The sequence below is a fragment of the Hyalella azteca genome, unplaced genomic scaffold, assembly GCF_000764305.2.
Source record: "Hyalella azteca isolate HAZT.00-mixed unplaced genomic scaffold, Hazt_2.0.2 contig2880, whole genome shotgun sequence".
NCBI classification, from domain to species: Eukaryota; Metazoa; Arthropoda; class Malacostraca; order Amphipoda; family Hyalellidae; genus Hyalella; species Hyalella azteca.
This window is the reverse complement of record NW_025933138.1, coordinates 1-17,298: the sequence shown is the minus strand read 5'-3', so window position 1 is coordinate 17,298 and position 17,298 is coordinate 1.

The following is a 17,298-nucleotide window of genomic DNA, read 5'->3' as shown; positions in this document are numbered from 1 at the left end:
ACATGATAAATACTACTGCTCCATATTTTGTAAGAGGTCTTTACGAAGTATAGGAACATACAGGAATATTAAGCTTCGCCAAAGAGATGATTTCTTTTTGAGGATTTCAAATCCTTCGTTCAAATTCACTCAGCTATGAGACACTGTTGCCAGTCTTTGAAGTGAACATAGCGGCCACAATGCATGTCTTAGTCTTACTGTCTTTGTTAGTGTCCAGAGTTAGTGTGTTAGTGTCCACAAGCTACAGTCTTACAGATGCTCCAGAGGCTGAGAGGCAAAAATTTCAATGTCTAATGTTATGTATTCTCTAGGGTAAGAACAGCTTCTACTTTATCGTCCGGCAGACTGGCAATAAGTTAGCAATAAATAACATAACATAACATAACATAGTGATGTCGGCTCTGAAGTGTAGGCCTGATGTGGCCTGTCGCCGATTCTTTTCCATTTCGTGCCTTGTTCATAGATCTAAACTCGTCTGGACACTGCTTCTGGCAGATCGTTTATAAAAGCAACGAACGAAATAGGCCCAAGAACGCTTCCTTGTGGCATGCCACTGCGCACTGATGCCCAGATGAAACATGATAAATACTCCTGCTCCACGTTTTGTAAGAGGTCTTCACGAAGTACAGGAACATGCAGGAATATTAAGCTTCGTCAAAGAGATGATTTCTCTTTGGCGATTTCAAATCCTTCGGTCAAATTCACTCAGCTATGAGGCACTGTTGCCAGTCTTTGAAGTGAACATAGCGGCCACAATGCATGTCTTAGTCTTAGTGTCTTTGTTAGTGTCTTGAATATATTGACGTACATAGCGGCCACAAGCTACAGTCTTACAGATTCTCCAGAGGCTGAGAGGCAAAAATTTCAATGTCTAATGTTATGTATTCCCTAGGGTAAAAACAGCTTCTACCTTATCGTCCGGCAGACTGGCAATAAGTTAGCAATGAATGACCCCGTCATTTGAATATAACTCAATGATACTTTCACTGGAACGTGTTTCACTACTTTCTGTGTCACTCGATGGTTCAGCATCACGGCTCCATCCTGCTAAAGCACGACCAGCCCGGCTAAACCCGTCGCCGGTCTCAGTTAAAAATTTTAACAGGGTAGGGCTGCGTCGAAAAGACTGCCGGACATTTCTGGCTGAGCTCATCTGTAGCAGCACAAGTGCAGGTTAGTATGATCCAATTTAGAAAGATAAAGATAATTTACGGTTGAGCATTGCAGTCCATTGGCTCCAATTGGATGGAAAATTTCGGGTTTCACATCCAATATAATTCAGTGTTATTACTCCTATCCATTACTTTCATTTTTGTTCTTCTTTGTATTAGTTAAGTTGAAGTAATTAGTTGAAGTAACTCAAAAATGTCAACAATTGAAAAGAATGTATGTTAAATAAAAGGCACTTTTTGCTTACTAGCAGATTTAGCTTATTTAAATTGTCAAATGGTACAGATTTATACCCTAAAATTCTACTAGCTTATAGCCTTATAAACGATAATTTTTAAATAAACTTCGAGCAACGCCTATAGGCTTCTGCCCAGGAGTCGCTTCACTCGGCGCAAAGTTATTGTGGGTCTTCATGGCTACCCGATCGAAATTAGCTACTGAACAGAATCTCCATTCCAACTTTTATTCGCCTGCGAGAACTAGCAGAGCTGAGACATACCGTGCTTATATTCTTATATACGATAACTTTCAAGTAAACCTCTGGCAACGCCTATAGGCTTCTGCCCAGGAGTCGCTTCACTCAGCACAAAGTTATTGTGGGTCTTCATGGCTACCCGATCGAAATTAGCTACTGAACAGAATCTCCATTCCAACTTTATATTGGCCTGCGAGAACTATAGCCGAGCTGAGACATATACCGAGCTGCGAAGAGGCTGCACTTCAAGCAAAAAGCCGAAGCGGACAAGTAGAGAGGTTTATTTGCGCTCTCCCTGATTCCTAAGCGGAATCTATAGCAGAATCGTACCCGCACCTTAATTGTTCATTAAAAAGCTTTCATAAATCTTGACAAATTGTTTCACACTTCGCAAACTTGTGAGACAATCCTCTTATTCATATCATTCCGTATTCTCTTATTTATATCCCTCCGCACTGCCTTGCGACTCAGTGCCACTCCATTACCGTGTGAGGCACACTACTTTCTTGCCATGCACACTAAATTAACATTTTAGTTACACCATTTCGTTTAAAATATTTACACCATATAGAACCGCATATTTATTACACTATAGATGAGCAGAGAAGTTTGATTTGTGGGACACAAGTTCTATTGTTGATCAATATATTTCCAAAGAGAGCACTGGTTATTTTTCCTTCTCTAATATTATCTCAAATTATAAATGTTCGTACAAAATCGTTGGCTCTGAAGAGAGGCTAGTTGCGATGACGCTGCCTTCATGTCTTTACAATTGCAGCAAAGGATAACGTAGATACAAATATGAATTCATCGCATTTGTTGCTTCTAAATGGTCATATCTTTTGCTTTTACCTCATCAATTGCTGATGTTCAATGAAATATGTTAAATTCTTTTATTTGTATATCAAGTTCCATTTACGGGATTGATGCAATATTTTTAATAGTGTTCAATTCTCTAACTTGTAAGGTCAGGATTTGTGTTAAGGATAAATCTTGGCTAGAACTGTTTTTTTCCTTCCACTTACTCGAGAAAGAAAAATACCTTGGCATGTCGACAACATTCACTAGCGTTGCAAGGTTCTGTGTTATACACGTGATCTGTTATACACGTGGAACGACGTGCAATAAAAGCCAGCTGTTATAGGACTTGTTGGTATAACTGAACGTGAATATAGTCTCCATATGGCATATGCAGAGAAATATTCATATATAAGCGTTAACTACATTAGAGATTGAAAACAGACACTAAGTAAAAAGATCGTTAGAAATTAAAATTACTTTAAAATAACGTTATTGTAATTTCTGATGGCTTTGCGGCAACTTAAGAAATTGTTTGTTTTTTTAAATCTTTTGGAGCGGATTCATTAGGCAGGTGACCACTTCAAGAAATCATTATTGGATAACAAGTTTGTCAATGATAGACTCAACAATCTTGTAATATGATCAGTTGGGGTGATACGATTCAATACTTTCTCGGTTCAAAATTCCTGTTTTTATTCTATATCAACATGATTACTATGAGTCGACTTTGAGTTGAAATTTCGTCTTCTGCATGGTACATTAACTGTCGTCAATTTTATAAAACTAAGGAGCTATTAATGAGATATATATTTATATATATACGGTTATCGTGAAATAAGAGATGCTATTTTAATGTAAATAACTATCACTGAAGCTAGCGTTGTTTGGGATGATCATTTCTGAACTATAGCAATATTCTATTAAACGTTATATGAAAAAAGGGGCGTCTTGAATGCCTAGACTTGCGTTGCTGTGAACTCTCTGAGATCTCTGACCCATAGGCCATAGCTTACTAAGTAAGAACACTGCAACAATTGACATACAGATAAATTTTTTTAATAATGAGTAGTATTTAGGGCAACATGGGGCAGCGCGCCCCCCACTTTTTTTAAACTAATTTTTTGATGAAGTTTTAACTGATACGAGGTGGTTCTTTGTTTTGTTTAAAGATACAACTAATGAGGAATGTATGATGTGAATTAGACGCCTACAGAGTTATTCAATTTTTAATAAAACACTATTTTGTAAAAAGTGTCAAAATGGGCCCATTGCCTCACCCCTGGGGTAATGGGCCCATGGGCTTGGGGCAAGGCGCCCACCCTTGGTCCCATTACCACAATTGCATATTTTTCGTTTAAAAATGATAAAACAACATTTTACAGTTAAAATAAGAAAAATGTAATAAAAATATGAAATTCATTCATTTATTAACACCTCAAAAAATCATATCCTTAGCTTGAGAAAAATATACTCTTTGCTTAAAAAATCTATCACTGACGTGAAGAAAAATATTTCATTGACATAAAAATTTATATCCTTAGTTTGAAAAATATATCCTTGCGATAAAAAATTCGTCCTTGACATGAAAAAATGTATCCTTGACTAGAAAAAATATATTTAGTTGACCATAAAAAAACTTCGTTCCAGTTTCGTCCATAATACAGATATTATGTGCAGAGAATTTGTACCTAATCGTGATTTCAGCCTACATCATAAAAACTCATAAGCTTTTGGCTCATTGGTGTTGGTTAAAATCAACTTTTGGCAAGGCAAGAGTCAATAACTCGATAAGGGGTCATAAATACGCATAACTAGAAACTAAATCTGCTGCCTTGAGGCGGCAAATAAAAAAAATTATGCGATATGAAGTGTAATTTGTAATTCTAAAAGCTAGTCATAGTTTTGAAAAGGTAATTGAGACAAATCTAATGACGTATAACACAAGACATCATGGGCGCTTTGCCCCGTGACACGCGTAGGCCCGTTGCCCCACTAGGTATCATTTCAACTTATATCGTGTCAGCATTTTATTTAAAAGCTAATAGTCTAAACTTGATCTCAAAATTATCCCTATAAATATTACTTTCAAAATATAATTCACAGTAATTTCAAAAGCTTCATCAACTACGGACCAATATCTGCCATACTTAGCGAGAAACCCGCTATGGGCCCATGACCAGCAGTGGGCTCGCTGCCCCATGTTACCCTATACAGGCTATACCGAAATTATCTGGTCTAACTAAAAGTAAATTCGATGACGAAATTCCGGTAAAAAAATAAACGCATGTAAAACAAACCTGAGTCGGTGTAAGAGAAGTCTGAAATCTGAACGTATTTAAAAAGAGGTCAATTAGATGGACGCCACATTGCCTGCTGCTTCAGTAGGTATGCTTCAGGATGGTTTTAATGAAAACTAATCCTAAAGTTTAATTATCGGTTCTGCATCCTAGCTGTATTGATTTACTTGAAATCTTAGTTTGATCAGCTCCATTCTTCAAGTAGGCCTCTGCAAAAAACTAATAATGCTCTCGGCATCAGCTTCAACTTGCTCTACGTTACGTAGACAATTCATTCTACTTTAAAAATTGAACACTAATAAATTCTTATCCATACCCAATATAATTAATTGATTTTCACTTGAGCCACTCTCTCCAAGGTAATTAATATAATAATAAGGTATTTAATAAAAGTTTTAGCAGCTACTTTATTTCAACGAATATATATATATGATCCCAATTCATCAACATATGAATTAGGATCACATTAATTAATCAATTTATATCAATATATATTGATTTGGGGGTTATCCTGGTGACTGTCGTCGAGTAAGGTTGTGCATTGCTCGCTCTCGTACTCTTCTTTCCACTAAAAACTGCCAGTTATGGCTAGTGATACTGAAAGTGAGAAGAGTTCCACCTGCTCTGTGGCATCTGTCGGTGCTGGCAGTAACTCGATGAGGGAAGATCTAGATAAAGTGAATGTCCTGCGCAACAGGATTTATTTTCCTGTCTTTAGTATTAAGTTCTCTTTATGTGTATTTTTTCTTCATGCACCAAGTGGCAACGCTCTATAGGAACCATTCATTAGCCGCTATATCTCGCACGTCAGTTGTTCTTTATCTCGACACGTGCGACGACTAGGTTATTTGGTGTCATGTCTATTCTAAATATTATGAATATACTACTCTGAAATATTACTTGAGAATTATCATGACTGTTATATGTATATTCACGTTCATTTATTTTTGTCGTTTGTTTAGCTCGCAGTTATCACTCAGGGTGCTAGTAAGACAGACTTTTCATGTGTTAGGGACGGAAATTCATAAGTGGAGAAAATCTTTCATTCTGATTCAGGAAAGTAGGGCCAAGCACATACATAAGTTAATTTCGTGATGAATTTAAGAAATTCTTCCTCATTGCCATATTTGTCATTGTGATTATATTTGGTATATTGTTAATTTCCAATCAAATTTAGCTAGTTTTTGATTCCTTTGTATGGTCAATATTTTCTGGTCCACTGCGTTTTGAGGTGTGATTAAACCATAGAATCAGAATGCGCCTTAATCCCTCCGCTAGCTAAGCCAAATAAAGTTTGTGCCAGCGTTAGTGAATAAGATGCTGTCCTTTCTGAACAACTTCAGCTCTGAAAAGAAGAAAGCGTGTCGACCGGCAAAATTTGCTAATGTTGTCACTCCAAATGCCCAGAGTCTGGACAAGGTAATAAGAGTCATTAACGCTATCTATTCTCTAAATGTTAGAATGTTGAGCAGCATTGATAACCTAGTCGCTATGAAAACTAAACTTAAATGCGATCTCGACCATCTCCTTGAAAAACAGGCTTCCTTGCAGAGCTACTCTGAAGTGGTTTCGCGCGGCATTTCTTCACGTGTCTCTTACTGGGCGCCGCTCTGCCATCCTAGGTAATATTTCACGTTTGCCAAGTAATGCTGATGTAAATTCTCTTGGCCCGAGCATGCTGCGCCTTGAAAAGCACCTGGACTCCGTTGAGCAGGACTCCGTTCATCGAATCTTCGTCCGTCTCCACTGCTGGGAACAATATTGATGCAGTTAGAAACCCCGAGCGTCTCAAGCAGAAGTTTGTAGACAAGATGAACGAGTACGATAATGGAACTCTTTGAAAGGCTGACATCGAGGCCGTGGACGTCACAGGGAAGGAAACCAAACATTTACGGGTGACCTTTGTCTCAAAGGAAGCTAAAAATCGTACTCTGGTGGCTGTGAAGAGGAAAAAACTTGAAAATTTATTTGCAAATGAGTACTTGACTAAAGTGCGTGCTGCTCTCCTGTTCAAGCTCAAACTCTAAAAAAAGCCAACAATTCTATCGAGAGAGTGTACGCGTGGCAAGGTCAAGTTTGTGCTAAGACTAAGTCGAGCGTTAAGGTTTCCTACATCAACTCTGAGTGTGACCTGATCAAATTTGAAGAATCGCTGGCAGATTCTAAGGCCTGATGCTTTTTAATTAAAACATTCTTATTGTCTATATCTTCACTATGATGGCTGAATTTACTTATCCTACTCTGTCTCTAAGTGATGATCTTGTCGCTGATATTTCTGTTGTGAATTGTGAAATCCTTGACTGTGATACTTTTTTTACAGCGATCAAGTAACTTTACCCACGAATCTTTTTCACTTGTTTGTTTTAATATTAGGAGTATTCGTAAAATTTTTGACCAATTCGTGGTTTTTCTTAGCTCAGTGAATTTTAAATTTACTATCATTTTACTAACGGAAACCTGGCTGAGTCCAAACTCAGACCAAGTATTTAATTTTCCTGGTTCTTACAAGTATACTATTTATCGCTACTGCCATGGGGGAGGTATAACTGCTTACGTGGATGAAAAGTTCAGCGCGAGGGTTAATAATGAATGATTTATCTTGGGTGAATAATGAGTATGAACTCTTGAGTTTATGTGTCTGCATACCAGCGTTTGAGCTATCTATCTTTTGCGTCTATAGACCACCCTCCAACAGCATTCGAACCATCAATGAACTGTTCTCGGTCGAGGTTCTTTCGAAAATAAAGAGAACTATTAAAACAATTCGTGGTGGGGACTTCAATATAAATCTGTACAACCTTCTTAATTTATGCTCGACCAATATTTTATACATGAAATTCTGTGTAGCAATTTTTATCCAGTTATAACCAAACCAACCAGAATCTCTCCTCAAAACCCCATTACCCCGTTCTCGCTACTTGACCATATCTGGTGTAATTTTTCTTTTGGATCCAATCCCCATTCAGCCGTTGTTGACTGCGACTTGTCTGATCACTTGATGACGTTCTTTCACTTTGAAACAAGATTCCGTTTGTTTCACTTCTGAGGAAAATTCGCGTGGTTAATGATGAAAATATTCATAAGTTTAAGGAAAACATGAGACTTTTTTCGTCGGCATTTCTTTCAAGAATTAACTAACCTAACGCAGCAATGCACTCCTTCATATCGGAACTTGCTAACATTTATAATGAATCATTTCCCAAAAAGTTTGTCTCATTAAAAAAACGTAAGCCTCCTTGGGTGACAGCTGAAATTAAGTCTGCTATCAAGAAGAAACATAAGCTTCTGAAGCTCTCCCGCTCTGGTATAATTCTTCGTCGATCATATGTCACTTATCGAAATGTCCTAAATGCGTTAATCAAGACAGTCAAGAAGCAATACTACGCAGCCAAAATCAAGCAGACGTCGAATGACTCAAAGGTTCTTTGGAAAATTGTCAACAACTTGCTTGTAAAAAATGTTGTTGAAAAAATAATTGAATTGTTGAAAAATAATGAGATAATTTCCGGTACCGATGCAGTGTGAGAAATTCCTAATTTCTCACCGTTAATTTGAATTAGGCTAGAGTTTATTTATTAAACTATAAACCCAAATTATCTTGCTTCTAGAATCCGCTTCTCTGAATTCAGCCGAAGAATAAGTGTTAGTCTAAATCAGGGGTTCTGCCGCGGATCTTGAACAGTCCTCATCAGCATCAGTTATCGTTTGTCTCACATTATACGTGCCGCCAGTGACCAAATCTGTGTTCAAATCTCGCTATTTTCATCTAGATTCAAAAGATTAGCATTTCTGAAGTTAACAGTGCCGATTGCCAGTTTACCAGCCATTCAACCGATTATCAACTTGCCAGCATCAACGTTCAAGTATTTCTATCATCTTGCTTTAAACCTGTTTCTCTGTCCCTTGGTTTGTGTGAATGTCGTTCGAATTTCGTTTTGTTTATTTTTTTTGCTCTATTAAATTCATTGATTCAATCTGTTGGGAAGTTGGACTTAGTTTAAGTGTAACAATTCAAATTAATTCTAATTCAAATCAATAAATCAAATCAAGCTATTCAAATTTTTAGTAGCCTTTGCTCAAACAGGGCGTTTCATTATGACGTCACTTGCAAAGATCACTGTTTAAATCTTAGTCTTAAGTCTTTATCTCAAATTTCTCAAGCATCAAAACCTTCTACTGTTCTAGCTATTTTTCTCGTCCAACTTCCCACCCCTTTAACTGATTTCCGCTACTTTCCTACAATTATTCTTCCTTCAAAAAGTGATCACCACACTGGGCATTTAAACCTCAGGTTTGTTGTGTTTTTTTTTCTGTTCAAATGAATGAAATTTTGATCATTTATTTTGGCTGTAATTTGCTACGTCGTCATTTTGCAAGATTAATAATTTTAATTTATTTCTTCTACAGTATACATTAACCCGATCCTGAAACTGGCCGGCCTTGCCTTTTATCTACGTCACGCATTCGTCACGTGTCCTGTCAACCATCAACTGCTCTTATATACCGCATTCTGAACTTTGGGATTCGGCTCTTATCGACTAAATATATTCTTCATTACTAAGAAGCTAATCATTCGAACTCAAACTCAAAATTTTGTTTGATAAATTAAAATAAAAGCTTCCTTGATTATTTCTTTACTTTGACACCCTTTCGATTGTGTGAATACCTCACAGCAGCAACTGAATTTAACAATTATTTCATCTCTGTTGCTAACGATATCACTAAAAGCTTAGGTCCTGTGAACGATAATTTGATGAATGAAATTCCCTCCTGTGAGGCATCCTGGTTCCTTTTTCCTACTTCTGAATTCGAGATAAAGCAAATTTTACGACTGTGTAAGGGCAAAAAACTTCAGGTCAATGAATTTCAGCCAAGAATATTGTATCTTGTAGCTGACACTGTAGCGCTGGTCTTAGCGTATATTTTTAACCGTATGTCCACAGGAGTGTATCCTAATTCAGTGAAATGAGCTCGAGTTATACCTATTTTTAAATAGGGTGACCTTTACAAAGTCTCTAATTATCGTCCTATATCAACCCTGTCTTATCTTAATAAGATTTTTGAAAAAATTCTCCACTCTAGACTAACTCCTTTTTCGATAAATTTTCAATTATATCTGATAACCAGTTTGGTTTCCGTAAGGGCAGCAACACAACCATGACTATATTTTATCTAGTTCAAGACCTTCTTAGGACGTATCATTCGAAAGATTACTGTGTCGCTCTTTTTCTGGACCTACAGAAGGCTTTTGATTGTGTGAATCACCGAATTCTTTTAGGGAAGCTACACCGTTATGGTATTAGAGGGACCTTCCTCTCACTTATTCAGTCTTACCTCTCGAATAGAGAACAGTTCGTTTACGCTAGTTAATAAAACATTGCGTTCCATGCTTAGGGTTAAGTATGATGTCGATAATATTCCTTTGTAGCGAATTATATAAGCAGTCTAAAATCTTGAAACTTGACGACATGTATAAATTTGAGCTTTTAAAATTCATGCATATGGCACTTTTCCATGATGATCGTCTTTTTGAGTCTGCCTTCGCCTCTCTCGTCCCTCAACGTTACCATAATACTAGGGGCGTAAGATTTAATTGCCAACGGTTGGTCTTGAAATAGAAAAAAGCGGTACTGTTTTTAAGGGAAGAGCGTCTACCCCAAATTTTATCTTGATTATTTACAGATGGGTCACTTTGAAACTTGCAACGAATATATAAAACAAAATTCTAAGACTTTTTTGTTCCTATAAATTTTTCGAAAAAAATGAAAGAAAACGTGAACTTCTTAGAAAACGGCCAAAAAGGGGGTACTTTAGAAATCCTACCTCCTCCTAGGATTTTCAAGCTACAACATCGAGACATAACATTCGATGCACAAGGACCATATCTACAAAAAATATTATGCGTTTTTTGAAATTCTAATTTTTGTGGGTGTAGGGGATTTTGTAAAGCTTGCGGAATTTTTTTTTATCCCCTGCCACCCTCCTTTTTGCAAAATAAAATCCAAACTATAACGAAATTAGTAAAACGCTAAGTAGCGTTTGTAGATCTGTTCCTTGCAAATCGAATGGTTTATGTCTCATTGTTGTAGCTTTAAAACTGTAGGAGGAGATAGGTTTGCAGTGACAATAAGTTAACTTTTCAGTAGAGCCCGACAAAGTCGCGCGAGCCTCGAAATAGAGATTCAATGGTGCAAGGTTGCAAGGCTAGACGATACTGGAGCTCAATTTCTGTCAAGAATGGTGCGAACGGCGGCACGAGAACCATCCTGTACGACTGCAGGCGGATAACTGAAGCACAGCACATTCAGACTAGCTATTTTAGTGTGCTACCGGTAATTTCGGATTATCTTAAGTGTTAAAGAACACCACTACCCACTAACTCTTTCGCGATCTGTCGTGAACGTATAAATCAACATACAGAGATGGTTTTGGTACCGTTAGATGCGTCAGATTGTAAGCTTTAGGATGAGTATAAAAACCAAATAAGTGTAAATTTTCGATTTTGGGGTAGACGCTCCCCTTAACTGCTTCAAATATTTTAATGAGTTGCATGAAGGTTTTAAAAACATTGTTCCAAATTACTTTTAAAAACGATATTCCGTAAATTTATTCTTACCTAGTATTAATTTGACTTCGTTTGTCATGCAGATTCTGAATACTTTTGACTCAAATTTTCAAGTTTTTACCCGTCTTTAATCACTGTTATATAGATATTGCTTTGTTACGCTTAATTTTAGAGACCACGGGCTTTCTTGAGGCTTTTTTACTTGTACCTATGTGTTCAATTTAGAAACTTTCTGTTGCTCTTAACTTCTTTGCCTTATCATTGGAATAGAATTTAAATCATCTCTGTTGCCTGCGAAGCTTATCTGCTTATGAGCATTCACTTGGATGTCTCTATTATTTTATAAATGTTTTTCTTTTCATATATTTTCAATCAATATATGATTGAAAATATTTTTTTTCATATATTTTCATATATATATATTATCCATATGTTTTTTCAGAATATTTTTTTAGAATATATTCTTTTCATATATTTTCAATCAATATATGATCCTAATTTAAGGAAGTTTCATTACTTCCCGATATTTAGGCATAGTAGAATTGTGACTATGAATTGATCGGTAGGCTGAACAATAAATTCTCCAGCCTGAAGATATGATAATTTGCACAGAGAATATTATACAGAGAATTTAGCTCAATTCTCCGAATTAATCATGTACTCTGAGGAGCTTAATTCCCTGAAAATTTTCAGTGCAGGCTAGAACACTAAATTTCAAATCTAATCTCGTTATCTGCCATTCGTCCTATCGCTCATGGCCAAAATTCAATTCTTCTCATTCATGTGGCAATTAAAACGATGAATTAATTCGATATTGGCTCTCAATTGCATTTAATCGGCGAAGCCCAGATTGTCGGGATTTATGGATTTGATAATTTTAAAGGGTGATTGATAAGCTAGTGACTATGGGCTCTTTCTGGAATTACATACCATATAATAGTTACAATTAAATCTTTTGAAAATTAGAGACTTATTCCAATTTTGTTGCAAATGTCCTATTCTAATTTCGAAGCCCAACTTGTCCTACTACGTAGGACAAGTTGGGAAATTTCTGCGCAAAGGCAACTGTTCATATAAAAACTGGTTTCATGTTTCATAACAGCAAAGAGTCAAGTAAAAGTCAGAGCTTGCCCAAGATACTGTTCAATCGGAGTATTTCATCAGTCAATCTGAGTATATGTGTGCCTTGCTACTTAGCTTTTTTACTCTTATTCGATTTTCTCGAAAACCCTACCGACATTGATATGAGATGTATATTTTTGCATATTAATTGTATTTCAACGATGTATTTCAAACCTTCAAACTCTAAAGTTTCAGATTTGTGATGCTGCCGTAGACTCAGTGAATGGATTAATCCCCCCCCAGGCTGGACCTTCAGTAACTTGTGCATACTCATGTGAGGCTCAGTTCAGGGCATGGATATTGCAACTAACTGGGTTAGGAATTTTTATTTTATTATTTTTTTATTCATTTTCTTTCTTACAGTTGATTCCTTCCTGTTTTGTTATATATATATATATACTTTTTTTTAATATGTTCATTTTACGTAATTTAGTATTAAGACATTGCTTGAAACCCTCTATTTCATGAATGTTATTATTACAAGACATGTTTTGTCACTCTGCCGTGTTCCATGGGTCTGCCATGTTCCATGGCTCTGCCTTGTTCCATGGCTCTGCCGTGTTCCACGGCTCTGCCGAGTTCCGCGGCTCTGCCGTGTTCTGCGGCTCTGCCGTGTTCTGCGGCTCTGCCGTGTTCCGCGGCTCTGCCGTGTTCCGCGGCTCTGTCGTATCTCATGGCTCTGCCATGTTTCGTGGCTCTGCCGTGTTTCGCGGCCCTGCCTTGTTTCACGGCCCTGCCGTGTTTTGCGGCTCGGCCATGTTCCATGGCTCTGCGGTGTTCCACGGCTCCGTCGTGGAGTGTTCTCTTCAACAGGTGCTAGGGAGATTTTGAGCCGTGCAGGCAGCTTGAGGTAGGCAAGGTTTTCAATGAGTTGGTAGAGAGCAATTAAGTAAAGTGATTGAATTGATTAATTAAAGTAACTAAAGTGATTAATTAGAGTAATTTAAGTGATTAATTAAAGTGATTAACAACTATAACTCAAAACTCGGTCATGGGGCCGCATTGGACTAGTCTCCAGTGGCTCCTGCAAATTTGAAAAGAAAAAAAAAAGAGTCAGCTGTGTTCATCGAGTAAACATCTCTAGTGTCTAGCGCCCTTGATTCCGTAAAGGTAACCGGTAACTAATCGCCTATAAATAACATATTACTTGATCTAGGACTACTATATATATCACAAGTATATTTAGTGAAGGGTCCTTCTAGCGTCAAGAACCCGGCTGGCTTCCTCTCCCCTCCCCCTCCTCTTTTCTTTATGATTATGAGAAGAGGCAGTAGGTAGGAGTAGGTTTGTGAGCCAGCCAAGGATAGGTAGTTAAAATTCTTGCATTGTATTTAAACATTATTATCATTTTCTGATCAAGGCTGAATTATTCTAATGAAACCTTGGCTACATCATTGTGCAACTTGTCATCTGTACTTATTATTAGTATTATTATTAATATTTTGTTATCTTTTAGAATCAATCATATACTGCAAATGTGTTAAGTTCATGTTTCATGTCCCAAACCAATTAGGTTCAGCCGCGGCGTTCCATCGATCAATCGTTCGCCACTTTAGCGAGAAAGTTAGCTGCGTTCATCGAGTAAACATCTCTAGTGTCTAGCGCCCTTGATTCTGTAAAGGTACCCGGTAAATAATCGCCTATAAATTACATATTACTTGATCTTGGACTACTATATATACCACGAGTATATTTAGTGAAGGGTCCTTCTAGCGTCAAGAACCCGGCTGTCTTTCTCTCCCCTCCTCCTCCTCTTCTCTTTATGAGAAGAGGCAGTAGCCAGTAGGTAGGAGTAGGTTTGTGAGCCAGCCAAGGTTAGGTAGTTAAAATTCTTGCATTATATTTAAACATTATTATCATTTTCTGATTAAGGCTGAATTATTCTAATGAAACCTTGGCTACATCATTGTGTAACTTGTCATCTGTACTTATTATTAGTATTATTATTAATATTTTGTCATATTTTAGAATCAATTATATACTGCAAATGTGTTAAGTTCATGTTTCATGTCCCAAACTAATTAGGTAGAAATACTAGGAATTTAATATAACCATTGCTTTTGTTTTCAATATCAAAACTTGTTTGGCTCTGTTATCAGTGTTATCACTATTATGCATTGACAAATTGCTATGTAAAATTGTTACATCAATACCAGCCTATACTCCATCTTTATATTACTGTTGGGGAAAATTGTATTCTGTTTTGTTTTTGTTTAATTATTTGCTGTAAAACTTGTCATATTTATACTGGCATATAACTTATTTTCTGCATTACTATTGCAAGCTGAAGCTGTAGCTTGAGATTGGAAAAAAACATGGGCATAATGTCAGACTCTGAGTCTGACATGCCAAGCCCTGGCCGCCTGGCAGTGATGATGAGAATATTGTTCCAGAAACACCATCACAAGATACTGCTGGCCCTCTCCTGCAATCTGGACTTCAACCATCTTCAGATCAATCAGATGAAGACATCACCTGCTATCAAACTAAGCCCAAGTCAGTTGAAAATGACAAGAACCAGATCAAGCATGGACTTGAAAGAGAGGCTTCCTTATCCTAGCAGCAGCAGGCACAAACGACAAATTGGTACAGAATCTGAACAAGAATCAGACTGCTCAATCAGATCAACAGCCACTCCTGCTAGCACTAACATCAACAAAATTCCCAAACTGTCTGCCAAAAGAACACAGTATAAAGCATTCCCAACCAATGCAAGCGATAAATCATCTGGAAGCAACAACACAGTGATAATCAAGCAGCTGTCTCCTGATACTAGAAAAATCTCATTGGACCCCATCACAATTGCAAGAGAACTACCGTAAAATGGGGTAACTTAGACCGGCGGGGTAACTTAGACCACTTTTCGTTTTTTTAACAAAAACCCCCACAACTCAAAAACTATTTGACATAGAAAAAAGATTGCAAATCTATATAAACGACTAAACACACCTCAGAAGCAACTTGAGCCAAACAATTATCTTTCTCTAACCGGAGCAGAACATCCATAGTGCTATACCTACGTCGAAAACCACACTGGCTTGGGGAGAGAAGGGACATACTGTCAACCACATACTCAAAGCGCAGCAACAAGACGTTCAAATAATTTACCAAGACAGGACAGCAGCGTGATAGGGCAATACAAGGTTGGGATAGCTGGATCTTTCCCAGGTTTCAGAATTGGCAGTACAATGCCCTCCTTCCAGGAAGCTGGAAGGATGCCCAGCTGAAAACTCTGGTTGTACAGAGTCAAAAATGCATCATAGTGTTCATCAGTGAGGGCCATCATAATCACGCCCCAAATGTGGAATTGTTGGTCGTCGAATCTCTCTTGTTAAGCTATAATCATGATTGTAGCTAGAACTTTACTCATTTTCCTCACCACAGTATCGAATTATTCACCCATATTAGTTTTCGCTGTTTGTCTGAACCGTGTAAATTATCTTAAACCTGAGTGATGGAATTTCCGACACTGGCTGTAAGAAACAAGTTCGGATATGAACAATATAAATAATCAGAGTTAATGTTTTTATATTTTCATAAAATTTCAGCTCATGCTTGTAGTGACGTATGTTTTACATGAACTTGTGTGATGCGAGCAAGTTAAAATATGATTCTGAAAGCTAGCATTTAGGAGGTCACAAGTTCGACCACAAAATATCAAAGTCTCTTAATAAGACAAGGATTTGATACGATACCAGTATATTCTGATAACGGGAAGCGTGAAAATTCAATCGAGTAACTTTTCTTAAAGGACTGCATCAAGCTATGATCTCTTTATTTCGAAGTGAACGAATTTTTCAAATTTGGCCATGTTTGTTACTCTACGGCTGTATACTGATCAATTTTTCATTTTGACATATACTTTCTTAGCGACAAAATTTAGTGAAAGTTCTAGTTTGCGTTCTCATATGTGCTTTCTTTGCTTATATAGAAAAAACTTTTGAAAAGGGTGACTAAATTAAAAAATATTCTGGATAGGGAACTCTGATTCGAGCATCAACAACGAATGTAAAGCCTATTCATTGATTTATCTCGCGCAGCTTGGTCAATTATACTAAAATAAGGATGATTTTTATTCTGGAAAGTAAAAATGGACGCTAGATTGCCTTAATTAGCCATCATAATCACGCCCCATATGTGGAATTGTGGGCTGTTGAATCTCTTTTGTTAAGCTATAATCATGATTGTAGCTAGAACTTTACTTTTTCCTCACCACAGTATCGAATTATTCACCCATATTAGTTTTCGCTGTTTGTCTGAACCGTGTAAATTATCTTAAACCTGAGTGATGGAATTTCCGACCCTGGCTGTAAGAAACAAGTTCGGATATGAACAATATAAATAATCAGAGTTAATGTTTTTATATTTTCATAAAATTTCAGCTCACGCTTGTAGTGACGTATGTTTTACATGAACGTTTGTGATGCGAGCAAGTGAAAATATCATTCTGACAGCTACCATTTAGGAGGTCACAAGTTCGACCACAAAATATCAAAGTCTCTTAATAAGACAAGGATTTGATACGAAATAACAATACCAGTATATTCTCATAACGGGAAGCGTGAAAATTCAATCGAGTAACTTTTCTTCGAGGACTGCATCATGCTATAATCTTTTTATTTCGAAGTGAACAAATTTTCCGAATTTGGCCATGTTGGGCACTCTACGGCTGAATACTGATAAATTTTTCATTCTGACATATACTTTCTTAGCGATAAAATTTAGTGAAAGTTGTAGTTTGCGTTCTCATATGTGCTTTCATAGCTTATAAACAGAAAACTTTCAACAAGGGTGACTGAGTTAAAAGATATTCTTGATAGGGAACTCTGATTCGTGCATCAACAACGAATGTATAGCCTATTCATTGA